At 35.4% G+C, this 13,048-nt stretch overlaps 1 long non-coding RNA gene across 1 annotated transcript; it reads left to right on the forward strand.

The window, feature by feature from the left end:
* Positions 1–505: 505 nt before the first annotated feature.
* LOC141390950 (uncharacterized) lies at positions 506–3,320 on the forward strand. Its single transcript, XR_012409528.1, has 3 exons — positions 506–1,617; positions 1,681–2,087; positions 2,731–3,320. It is a non-coding gene; the product is annotated as an uncharacterized lncRNA (long non-coding RNA).
* The last annotated feature ends 9,728 nt before the right edge of the window (positions 3,321–13,048 follow it).

A 13,048-nucleotide genomic window follows, 5' to 3' on the forward strand; every position in this document is an offset into this window, starting at 1 on the left:
GTATTCCCTGCCTTACCCCTTGGTAAACACCGCCAATTTTTTCCCACTAATAAATTAAAGTTGTTTTACTAAATTATTAAAACAACGACTATGGGATTAAGCCTGACTATTTTGAAAAACAAAATAGAAGTCGTCATCCCAAACAAAAAAACGCCAACCCTCCTAAAATAAATTATTATAAAAACGATAATTATTTTAATGAGAACGATTGTCACTAAAAAGTTCTTACGAAGCGACGTCAGTATGCAGATTGCATAGTATTTGTAAAAAGTTACTCAGCATTTGCGGAATGTGCAAAAAATTAATCAAATTTTAAATGTAATCCGACTTTTTTGAAAATATAGGTCCATTTACACGTCAAAAATTACCAAAAAATATAGTTTTTAATAAAAACTTCGCAGGGAATTGAATGAGACCAAAATTATTATGATCAGGATAATAGTACACACATATTTGGGTAACAAAAATAAATTTTTAGTTTTCACGTAAAAAGAGAGTTGAAAATATGTAGTGGACGTTTTCACCTACAATTTTTGTTCGAGTGAACACTTACGAAAATCCGCACAAACCATACATCATGGATACCAACAGTTTCAGTAACACAATGATTTAATACGTTGACATAAACACTTTTTATTTAATCTGGATAATTCACAAACATACGGCATTTTCACAAATCTCGTGGGTTCCACAATTCCAATGGCAATTATGTAGCATACACCTTCTTATCCATTTGTTAGTTTTATTAACACATATTGGACTGCAACTACTTTTAGGTTTCTATTCGATTTCTGTGGAAAGAAAAACAAGCGCACATAAGTATATGATTTCAAAATATGAGTTTTTGCTTACCAACGTTTTCCAAATTAGAGCATTCAAAGTTGGCGAATTCCATACATATGTATATTTAGCTCCATATATGTATAATTTTGTTGCAATAGTCCCTCGCTTGTCTGAAGAGGATAAAACGCAACATTTAAATCGGATTCAAAAATTAAAAAGTCTCCTCATTATCTTACCTATGTAAGTATTTGCATAGAATAAATTGTTCAGATTTGTTGCTTCCTCCCGTACATAACAAATTGATTTGTTTTTGTAGATTTTTGTTTTGCTCACTGCAGACAATCGTTTTACTTGTTCCCTTTTGGTACATAAAAGGCATAAAGTAATCAGGTTGTACAGTACTAGAATTAGTATCTGCCTAACCAACAAGAGAACAGAAGATGAAAATATCATCATGCAAGATGTTTTTATAAAAGAAATTCTGGTTTCGTCGGGAAAAGATTCTGATTTGCCGTCTTAATTATTTTTTTTTATATAAAAAATATTGGTCTGTATAATAAAAAGGACATTCTGTCAAAACTGCAAAATGGTAATGCCTTCGATTAGTTTGCTGAGGTACCAGTTTCGATATCAGTTATAATCGCAACAACATGATTTTTGACATTTGCTTTTGACTGCTTCTAACTAGCTCACAACTAGGTAAGAATACCTTGCCTTGAACTCAACAACTTCCTTTCGCTTTTAACCTCTGGATGGAAAAGATCAAATTATTTCAAAAATTACATCTTCAGTTTTCATATCAATCAAATTTTTGCGCATAATATATTACCTAAGGTTGGTATTATTTTAACATCTTGTTCCAAAGTTATGACATATTTTAATGGAATAATACTTTAGATTGACGTATTATTATACGAAATTGCCGATATACAACAACCAAACGTATACCATTGCGCCACTATAGGAAAAATCTTTGGAACTCCGTTTAACAAATTTGCCTAGGTGGAATACAATCTGTTTGCAAGTGGAAGTGTGATCTATATTTTGTTAAACCAAATTTGGGAAGCCCCATTAGCCTTCAAGCAACTAGCTTGTAACCCGAGAATTAGTGTTGGAGTTATGTATTGTGCAGCAGGTTATAAGGCCGAACTAATATAATTGGCCACAATCCATCTAATCATCAACCGAGCGGTTCCAAATGTACGTTGGTTTGGAGCAGCTCGCAGTGGCATAAAGTGAATAACCACACATTCTACTATAACCAGCATTCACCAATCGCTGTAACATCATCCTCTGAAAACGCCGTATTTGTGTAGTGTTAATACATGCCAAGGGTACAAGGAAACCTGAAGAAATTTCAACACAAACAACTCAAGAAATAGTACCAAGTTATAATCGAAAGCCGAATCATATTAGTTCCCCTTCAGCCTGTCCACAGACTTGCTGACAACCAGCTCAGAAACGCGTAGAGGGTGATATCTAAATAGTGTTTAATGAAGTCTTTTTATCGTGCATACACAAGCTTACCACTTAGCTAATTACATCGTTTCCCTAATTGCTCTGTTCCCATTTTTTTATATACAAGTGAAATCAGAAATCAAATGTCATTCTACATAATTGTGTCTTAAATAATCTCAAAATTAGAGTAAACGCTTGAACTCAAAACCTCCAAATTATCCGTGACAAAACATATCCATAAATGCATGTTAAAAGTGATGAAATTTAATTTCTCATAAATTCGCTAAATATTAATAACATCACAAAATCAATATAGTTTTCTTCATGTTACTATATCCAAGCTAAATGGTAATGAAGCAATAATACATTAAAAAATCAGAATCCATTATTTTGGGTGGGAGTACTTCCTCACCTCATAGCACAATGGAAATAATATCTAGAACCTTTTATTACAATTTGTAAAACGCTAACGAAAAAAAACAAACATAGAGAATTCAAATCGTAAACCAATTTCATTGATAAAAAGAAATTCATTGATCAAAACAAAAACCAAAATCAAATAATATTCTCATCTAGCTATATCTTCTCTTGAGTAGAAGAAAACTACCTGAATCCAGCTCATGAACGAAGGCCTTCAACGTGAACGGAGAAACGGGTAAGCAAAACATGTAAAAAACATACACTCATTATTTACATATTACTTATTGATTTTGATTGTTTTTGATCTTTGTTGTTGCAAGAGACATGATGCTAGAGTAATCACAGAAGAGTCCATAGTAATATTTAATGGCAGTGTATAATTTTTTGCCTTGCTGTAGAGAATAATAAATCTCTGTTTCTTCATGATATTCTCTGTTTGTGATTTCTCGCTGCTATCATAATCTTACATATTTGAAATTGGAATATTTTGTCATTGTCTTTCATTCATAATTCTAATTATTCATGAGCAATGAGATAACCCTTTAGGGACCATATATTTTTTGTAGATACTATTAAGGATATAGTAAGATAATAGATTAAAACTCTAAATAATTGGTATATTGACCAATAGTTATATTGTGAATAATTGATATAATATTAAATAATACATTTTATTGAACACTTAAAATCATTTGAAATATTGATGGAATCATTTGTTAGAAATATTTTTCTGTATTTTTTTTTTTAAATAATGGTCTGAATAAAAGTTTTTGTATTTAATTATGGATTGCTAAACTAATAGACGTTTTCTTGCTTGAAATGGTTTAGAGGTCTGGAGTGTCTGAGATTTTGGGATTCTACGTACAAATTATACTGCCTGTAGAATATAGGTCGGCGAGGGTCATGAGGCATATCCTCTCAACATCAACTTAGAGTATGATCTAATACTAGGCATCGACTAATGTCAGAAACTACATTGTAAATTTAAAGTTTTATCTATTGCGGGGTATCTAATTGTAATTAAATTGTAAACTTCATAATCTGGTCCATTTTTTTTTTTTGTTTTTGATTAAAATAAATCAGGGAGTCTAAAATAAGGACGTAATGTGAACATGGCTTAAGTATGAGAAGGTCACGAATCCCCCCATCCGACTGTAGCTAGGGAAGAAAAGGCTCCCATCGACCTACCTCATCTTAAGTTTCTGAATGCCTTGAAAAAATATTAAAACTCTGCATTCCCACGAAATTTACTCGTGTTCATTGCAAATATTGGAAAATCTATAGGAGTACTTCTTTTATTTTTCTTGCATCTTAGCATTTAAAAACCTATAAAACAAAGTGCACACAATTTTGTTCCGCATCCGGTTTCAGTGTCACCATCAAAATCTACATTGATATATCGACGCCTCCAAACAATAGTATGCTAAGTCGACTTAGCATGTTTTCAAGTTCTTTACATTTTTATATTTAACGTCCTTTAACTTAAATTCTGTCAAATTTTGGTTATAATCGGACAATCCGAACAGAAGTTATAAACAAATATTTACTTAGCATAGTACAGAAGGTCAAAGAAATTTCCAAACTTTTAAAGCTTGTCCTGCAAAACTCACTGTTCAGAATTAGCAAACGATTATTTGGAGGTGTCGAACGTCCTTTAACTTAAATTCTGTCAAATTTTGGTAATGATCGGTCAATCCTAACAGAAGTTATAAACAAATATTGACTTAGCATAGTACTGAAGTTCAAAAAAATGTCCACACTTTGAGAGCTTCTCCTACAAAACTCACTTTTTAGACTTAGCATACTATTATTTGGAGGTGTCGATATGTATACCTATTTCAAGGAGATCAATCGAGAACCGTGGATGTAGCATCACACAATATTTTTGGGATAAAATCAATATAGCTCCCTTATCAGTTAAGTTTTTAAATCTCTGTTTCCACAAAAACGAAGATGCTGTACCAGTTTTTCATTGCAGTGGGAACGACCCGCAGAAAATTGTTAGAAAATTGTTCCCACAAAATGTTACCTACAATCAGATACACATGTATATCAAATAACCCAGAATCGCTAATTATACACTCCTATATATGATTTTTTTTTTAAAAAAAACCTGTTTGTGGAACAAAATTAGAAGAAAATTTCAAAAAAACACTTAAAATCTTTCTTCAAAATGTCAGCATCATTTAATGGTAGACGCAGATCAAATTTTGAAAAGTTATACATTGGTGAGATGATCCTTATTTAGTTGGCTTCTCCATTTACTTTGACAAGAATATCGTGAAACGCGTGGTTTACTCACAAATCGAGAGAAAACAAAAAAAATACACTTTAGCTTCAGCCCACTTTTACCCATTTTTATACCCTCCACCATAAGATGGGGGGTATATTAAGTTGGTCATTCCGTTTGTAACTACTCGAAATAATCATTGTAGACCCCACAAACTATATATATTCTAGAGCTGGCACACTATCGATATCGGCCCCATTCGATTTTTTCGATATTTCCGTTTCAAAATATCGATAAAATCGATACTATCGTGGATTTTTTAGCCCTATATATTTAAAATATAAAATGGCCGACAAATGTGTCTTGTTTACATTTCTTATGACATTGAAAAATTAAATTTTAAAACGTCGCAAAGTGGTTCAGAATCGTTTTTTCCTGGTCAAAATTCTGTAACTTTTGAACGAATAGAGATATATTCATAATTCTTTTTTTGTTAGACTTTCAGACGAATTATGAGCGGTCAAGTTCTGTCTGGTAGTTGCAGAGAAATTCAAGGTCAAAATTAAACTTTTGAGTTTTTTAAATATTTTTCATCAAAATATGAGTGTTTTTGTGGTTTTTATATCTTCCTTTGTATTAAAGATGGTCAAACACCAACAAGTAAACAAAGTAATTACCAAAAAAAAAAAAAACTAAAAAAAAACGAAAAATTGTCAAAAAATTTTTTTTTCAAAAATTTTAAAAAAAAAAAACTTTACAAAAAAAATTTAAACTTTTTCAAAAATTAAAAAAATTCTCCTTGGGTTTTAATAAAACTTATATAACTCGTATAAAAACTCATATACTCAAAAAAGTTGTAATTTGTGTCAAAAAAACTGTAATTCATATGGAAACAGTATAGAAAAACACACATTTTTACCCATGTAATTTCAATCAATTGAAAACAGTGTTAAACGGACGGAACGGGACGGGTACAAAAGTATATATGGGCTGGAAGAGGAGACTTTCGGGCATCTTTCCGTGAAAACAGAACTTTGTTCCATGTTGTTCCACAAAAGTTCTAGTCCACTAAATTTGGAATTTCATAAAATTTAGTACCCGAGGAAAAATAAAATAGATCATGTTGTGTAAACGCTACGGTAATTTACTAAAACGATTTTTAAAGGCCACAATCTCACATACCTTACAAAAAAAACAATAAACACAATAACTGTTATAGTTTCAGAGAAATAGCTTCGTCTTTCTCCAGAAATTTGCAAAAATGACGTATTTCCCAAAAATGGGGAAAATGCTCGTCTTTAGGGGCACGCCACGCCCACACCTTCCAATAGTTGGGCCTAATTTTTTGGTTTCCTTAGTTTCAATATGTTTACTATCGAATCTTATATAGAAATTAAATACCTTTGACAAAACAAAATTTTGATTTTTGGCCAGGAAAATCGATTCCTGAACCATTGTGCGTCGGTACTTTAGGTTTGCTTCCATCACAATTTAACGAAATCATTTTGGGGAATAATATTTCACTTTCTGTTATTACTGACTGGTTGGTCGAGTGCGGAGAATCGTTAACAAAACAGTTTTAATTAATACAAAACAAAAATTATTCATGGGAATTAAATTGCCCTAAGTCATAAAGTCCTTCTGCAGTATACTTCCATGCCTCTGTTCGGTATCATGAATTCTGACTCAGCTGAACCTTATGAAAGTGGGTATTTCTCCCATTGTTACATCTGGCATGGTTATAAAATTCTTTGCTGGTGCCAAAATTGTTTGTTGGCACTCCCAAGCCATTGTTTATGTAATGACTGGTGTGGTGATCCGTCTGAAATAGGTGTAGCTGCTTGATTTTTGATTACCACTTATTTGCCGCCGGTTTGATGATGTTGTTTTAGATAAATTGTTGCAAAAGGGTTATGACTTCGAAGGTGCCGTTATTGCCTTGTTCCACTTGATGGCCACTCGTAACGATAAGGGTCGTGCTTTGGTTGAAGCCTTCTACCGTTAAAACTTGCCATCTTGATGAACTTATTGTCCACCGTTTTCGTCTTTGCCGTTGTCATCGACTTTAAGGTTTCCGTGTTCTTGCGTTCACAACAGCAGCTATCCCATCAAATTGTTCTACAGCTGAAACATTTCCATCATCTTGCACAAATGTTGGCCGTTAAATTCAAATGTAACTTAGTGGCGGCCCTGCTCGTTTCTAACCCACTCTAACTAAGCCCTATAGCAGCGCCGAACATAGGAATACAAACAAAACGAATGCATGTGTGAATGTATGAGTGCAAAAAAGCGACAACACAATGATGTTTTTTGTTTGTTTTTGTTCACGCATAGTGTACGTGAGGGAGAAAAGCAAATGCAAAGACAACTCAGTGGGATCGCTGAGTATATTGTCTTTACAAAATTGAGCACATGGTGGAATAATAAGGTGTTACATCGATAACAATAATCGGAACATTTACCAGACCAAACGTCAAAATTTGCGAACAAATGTTGACGTTTGGTGTGGTAAATGGCCCGATTATTGTTATCGATATAACACATTGTTATTCCGCCATGATTGAGCAGCTCTGCCCTATGGCCACCTGAAAGTGTTGGTCACATCTAAACCGATCCCATCCACGCCATTCTCTTTATATTTGTTTATACAAAAAGTTTATAGAATCAATCGCTTAAATTTCGGGTATTACTTCTACGGCTGTTCTAAGGTGATGTCAAAATGTTCGATAATATCGATAAAAAAACTATTCATCGATATTGGCGTATCGATAATATCGATATTTGCATTGATGGTTTGCCAGCTCTAATATGTTCTTGATCAGCGTGCAATTCTATATCGATATAGCCAGGTCCGTCCGTCTGTGGACATCACTCTAGCGTCCGAACGGCTTGAAATAAGTGGATGAAATTTTTGTAGAATCTATTATATCTACGTATTGAAAGCGGGCTATGTAGGTCCACGTTTTCGTATAGCCCCATACAAAGTGACGGGTGACGCGTCTTCGTTTTAAGGATTTTTTAAAATATTTGTCCCATTTTACCACCGAATTGATTGTAATTTGGTATTTTGTGTCTCCAGAGGCTAAAAAACATTTCTACCAAAGTTTGTTTATATAGGTCCACGTTTTCGTGTAGCCCTCATATAAGGCCCCATATATAGTACAGGTTACTTTAAGATATTTTGAATATATTAGTCTCATTTGACCACAGAATCGGTTGTAACATTGTATTTTTTGTTTCCGGAGGCTAAGAAACATTTCTACCATAAAATGTTTACATATGTCCACGTTTTGATATAGCCCCATAGGACGATATCTCCCTATTTTCGGTATTTTGAAGGTTTTAGCCTCATTATCCCATCGAAATGGTATTTAGGTATTTAGTCTTCGCTGGGGGTGCAAAAGTTTCCCTAAAAAACTTGTAGGTATAGGTCCATGCCTTCATATAGCCCCCATAGAACGGTACCTCCCGATTTTCGGTATTTTGAAGGTTGTCGAAATGACTGACATTTGGTAGTTAGTCTTCGTTGCCCACCGAAATAGCAGACATTTGGTATTAATGGGTCGATTCCGTATTGCGACGCGAGTCGTGTCGCGTTGCCAGATGCAATTTTTCCATTAAGTATGGCAATATTCGCCTGACGTCGTCAAATTTTGTCGCCGTAACGTTTATTTTCCGGCGACAACAGATTAGCTGTCGCCGTGCATTTTTACAAACGAATAAAAACGAAAAATTGAAACATAAGTAACATTTTCATTTATTTAAAGTGCATTTTTTAATGTTATATAAGTTTTTTGGTGTTTCAATACTTATAATGGTAAAAATTACTACAAAACAGCAATTTGAAATACTGGTTGAAAAAATGGAAGCCCACCCAAACGTAGCTCGTGGAGTCAGACTTTCTGGCGAAACCTTTTGGCAAAACCTTTTGGCGAAACCTTTTGGCGAAACCTTATTGCGGAGCAATAAAATAGTTGTGGTTCACCAACCCGTACACCAGATGAATGGCACAGAGTGTGGACTCATTTTAAATCCAAACTTAATAATTTAAATCTATTTGAAATTAGCCGGTCTGATCGTATGAGATCAGTTTGCTCGCGATTGGGACTTTCGGTAGTCCAGAACTCTTTGCCTACTCATTATGACGTATCGCACTCATTTACATCCTTAATTGATTTTTGTTTGTTGATCCGAATAGATTTGTTGGAGCAATCCGGTCAGGTGCAATGCCCTTCTATTTCCCACCATACATTCATTTATCGCTTGATAAAGGCTAACGTCTTGTCGCACGAAGTTTTTATTGAATATCGTGATTATAAGCATATTCGGTGCGAAGAATTTTTCCAACACATATCGAATATTAACTATGATGTATTTTCATTGACATGCGATGTCAATGAGCAACTTGCCTTTCTGAATTCTGTTATATCTAATTTGCATTCATGTGTGCCTATTGTTAAAAAAAGGTTATCTTATGCAAATGATGTTTGACAAATCACAGTCCATTTTCTTGTTAAGGGATCTAGCATATAAGGAGTACATGCGTGAACCTACGCCGGAAAATTGGAAAATTTTTCGGTTGTACAGAAACCGAGCTAAATCTGTTCTTCAGCGTGAACGCCGGAAGTACTTTACTGAATTTTTTTAGAGGGATGAATTCCTCTCAGATTTGGAGTAGGTTGCGATGTGGGGGTTTAGATGGTGACCATTCGGTAAATGTTGGGGGTCAGTTTGATGTTGATGAGATAAACTACTCATTTGTTCAGTCTGTATCTGTCCCAGTTGTTAATAGGGTAGATTTATCTGGCTACTTAAGTGAGCATCCTTCTTTTTGCTTTGATTGTGTCTGTGAGGAAGACATTTTTAATGCTTTGAATTTCATTAAATCCCAGGCGTTGGGTACGGATGGTATTCCAATTGCTTTTATTAAAGTTACATATATATCCCTATATATCGAATTATTTACTTAATTTCTATAATACAATATTTACGACTTCCGTTTTTCCAGCAGCAGGGAAGGTTGCCAGAGTAGTTCCTATACCCAAAGCAAAAGGTTTATCCTCGGTGGACAATTTGCGTCCAATATGTATTCTACCTTCACTTTCAAAAATTTGTGAAAAATTGTGAATATGAAGAAGCAGATGTTAAAATTCATTGATAATCTAAAACTGCTAAATCCGTTTCAATATGGATATAGACGTGGTCACAGCACCGTGTCTCACCTTTTGCATCTTACTGAGACAATTAGAGAGGCTGTAGATATACCCAGCAAAATGTTCGATGCCAAAGATGCTATTCAAGAATGGGTGCAAGTGAAATGGAATGTAATTTTTTCAGCATCTTCACTCATTCTTTTTACAAGTGCGTGACCCCCAAAAGATGCAATTCATTTTCAGATCTTAAGCATGTCATCTTTACTAACTCGATGGAATGACATCTTCAACAATTCTTTGGCATGGCATCTATACCAATCCTTTGGCATGAAATTTTAACCAATTCCCAAGAATAGCATTTTCACTAATCTTTGGCATGTCATTTTCACCAAACCTTTGGCATGTAATTTTCACGTCTTGTTCGGAAAATGGAAAATGCTGTATTGAAATATGATTTTCATGTTTTTTATTTTATTAATTCAAAGGAATTTATGAAATAACTATAATTTATTTATCATCGTAAAGTTTACATCTATAATGGCAGTTTGCTCTCGTTGTTGTAACAGTAGTTAATATGTTTGTATTCCATTTTTCTGCTTAATCTGACTCTGGGTCTTTATCAGTCGTAAGAATGTGGCTATTTCGCTATTTACATGGTTTGTAACCACAAAGCTGCATACTTAAGTTTCTTAGCAGGATTGGTAGGGTAATTGAAAAGGAGCAGTGTGTCGTGGGGGCCTTTGCTGTATGCTGGGCAGATGTTTTGCACGGTGTCATCAGTACTTGCCCTATAGGAATTTTGACGCCTGCACCATCCCAAGCGTATTGAACCAAAAATACTCTGGTCTGTCCTGACAGCTGGTGCTTCTCAGCTGCGATAGATGGTGCATGTTTTCCAAGGACCGCATTCACACGATAATTGTTTACTGCATCTGCGACTGCATTCGTGTGAATGCTACTTAAACCTAGTTGAAAGGCTTGTTGATCTAGGGGTTATCTCTTGTAACGTTGGACTTCTCTTTATAGATTATGAAGACCCCCTGGCTGCCTGGGTCTGTGGTCTTAATTCTGCTATCATCGACCATGACATTCAACTCTATTGTTCCCAACTCGGCCGCCCAAGTAGTGAACAGAGTGGCCGTAGATTTATTGGCTGGTATTTGCATATTCCTCGCGTGGAAAAAATGTAACATCAGACAAAAAGGAGTTCAGTCTTTCACAAATGTCGTCAGGGAAGGCACCTGACGCCAAGATAGTACAATCATTCGCATACGTTACGATCTCAATGCTGTCTGCAGCGTTTGGAATTCAGAAGAGGTTTTCTTCACTCTACGGGTCTTGGACTTCTTGATCCTAAATTCTACGTACTACTCTCATCCACACTTAAAATGTATTATCCAACGTTTCAAACTTGGACGGTGCATAGTCTGCTCGATGACATCAAACAACGAGGGTGCTTGACAATATGAAAGGGCTTTGCTAAATCAAGTGTCACTATCACTGTTCTATCGCACGGCTTGCTCTGAGTGAGTCCTCGGCTAATATGGAGATGGCCTTCAGCGCAGTTGTTGGCTGCTTACGGATCCTATGCTATTGATCGGCAACTGGAAAGTTATTTCTGATGCTGGAAGAACTAAAGTCACAAGGGTCCTTGCTACGGGCGACAAAAGCGAAATCGGTTTGTAAGATTAACCTTTGCTGGCATCTTTTTCGGGCTTCAGTAGCTGGCCTATTTTCCAGACTTTGGGAACGATGTGTTTGGCAAGCGACAGGTTGTAAATTTAAGTGAGAAACTTGACTTCCGGCCGTCCCAGCTGTTGCAGTCTGAACACCGCCGCGGCACGGAACAGAGTTTACTTCCTCCGCAACAGGTTTTGATTCATCTTACAAAAGGATTTTACTTCCCATCAGTGCAGTGGATATTTCGACATTGACTCCAACTGCAGATTACTATTTCGTGAATTTTATTTTACAACGTTTTGGAAATGTTTGTTGTTTCGTAGGGATCTATAAATCGACTTGTTGAGCAGGGTTCTCTAGAGCAGGCAAGGAAACTTTTATAATTGGTCTGTTCCTTTACTTTTAAAATGGTAATTGAACTGCTCTCATATAAATTGCATGCTTTTAAAAGTAAGGAAACACTTTGCGGGTAAAAACTGGTAACCTCAGGCACGTAAAGGAACACGACTAATACCAAAGAGTGCAGTCCGACTCTACTTTTAGCTCAATGATTGGGACTTCCTAGCATAATAAATCTTACATTGCTTTAAACGTACATATTTAGATAAATAAAAGAATATATACATGTGTACAAATAAAAACACAAAATTCATCTCTATTGGATCGATGGAATGGGTTCAAATGCTAAGAAAAGGATCGGATCTATCACGACTTCCTTTGAATTGGTTCAAATGCTGATGAAACGATCGGATCTTTCACGACTTCCTTCGAATGGGTTCAAATGCTGATGAAAAGATCGGATCTTTCACGACTTCATTTGAACCAATGCAAAAGATCCAGTGAAATCATGGCATCTCATGGAACCACTTCCATAAAATTTTGCTGGGTAGGTAATAATGGCGTATTGGTTTCAGTTGATTTGTCTAAAGCGTTTGACAGAGTAGACTATGCTACTCTCATTGAAAAACTATGTAGTGAATACTTCTTTGATGCCACGGCATGCAGACTCTTTTTCTCCTTTTTGAATGGTCGCTCTCAGTTCGTGGACTATAATGGATCAATTTCTAGTGTACGTCCTCTTAGCAGTGGAGTTCCGCAAGGAAGAACATTACAACTACAGGAGGTGGACCATCACAAGAAATATCTTTGTCGTCAATGGAGCAAGCGGTAGCAGACTTCAAATTTATATGGTTTTAAATCCTCCAGGTGCGATCTACGGAATTGAAGAGACATGGGATGATAATAACAGTGAAATTGGACAATCTGCTGAAGTAGAAAATGAAAGACCTCAAAATGAAGTAGAAATTGACAACGTACGCTCCAC

The sequence above is a fragment of the Musca autumnalis genome, unplaced genomic scaffold (assembly GCF_047663935.1).
Source record: "Musca autumnalis isolate F117 unplaced genomic scaffold, ASM4766393v1 scaffold_1, whole genome shotgun sequence".
NCBI lineage: Eukaryota > Metazoa > Arthropoda > Insecta > Diptera > Muscidae > Musca > Musca autumnalis.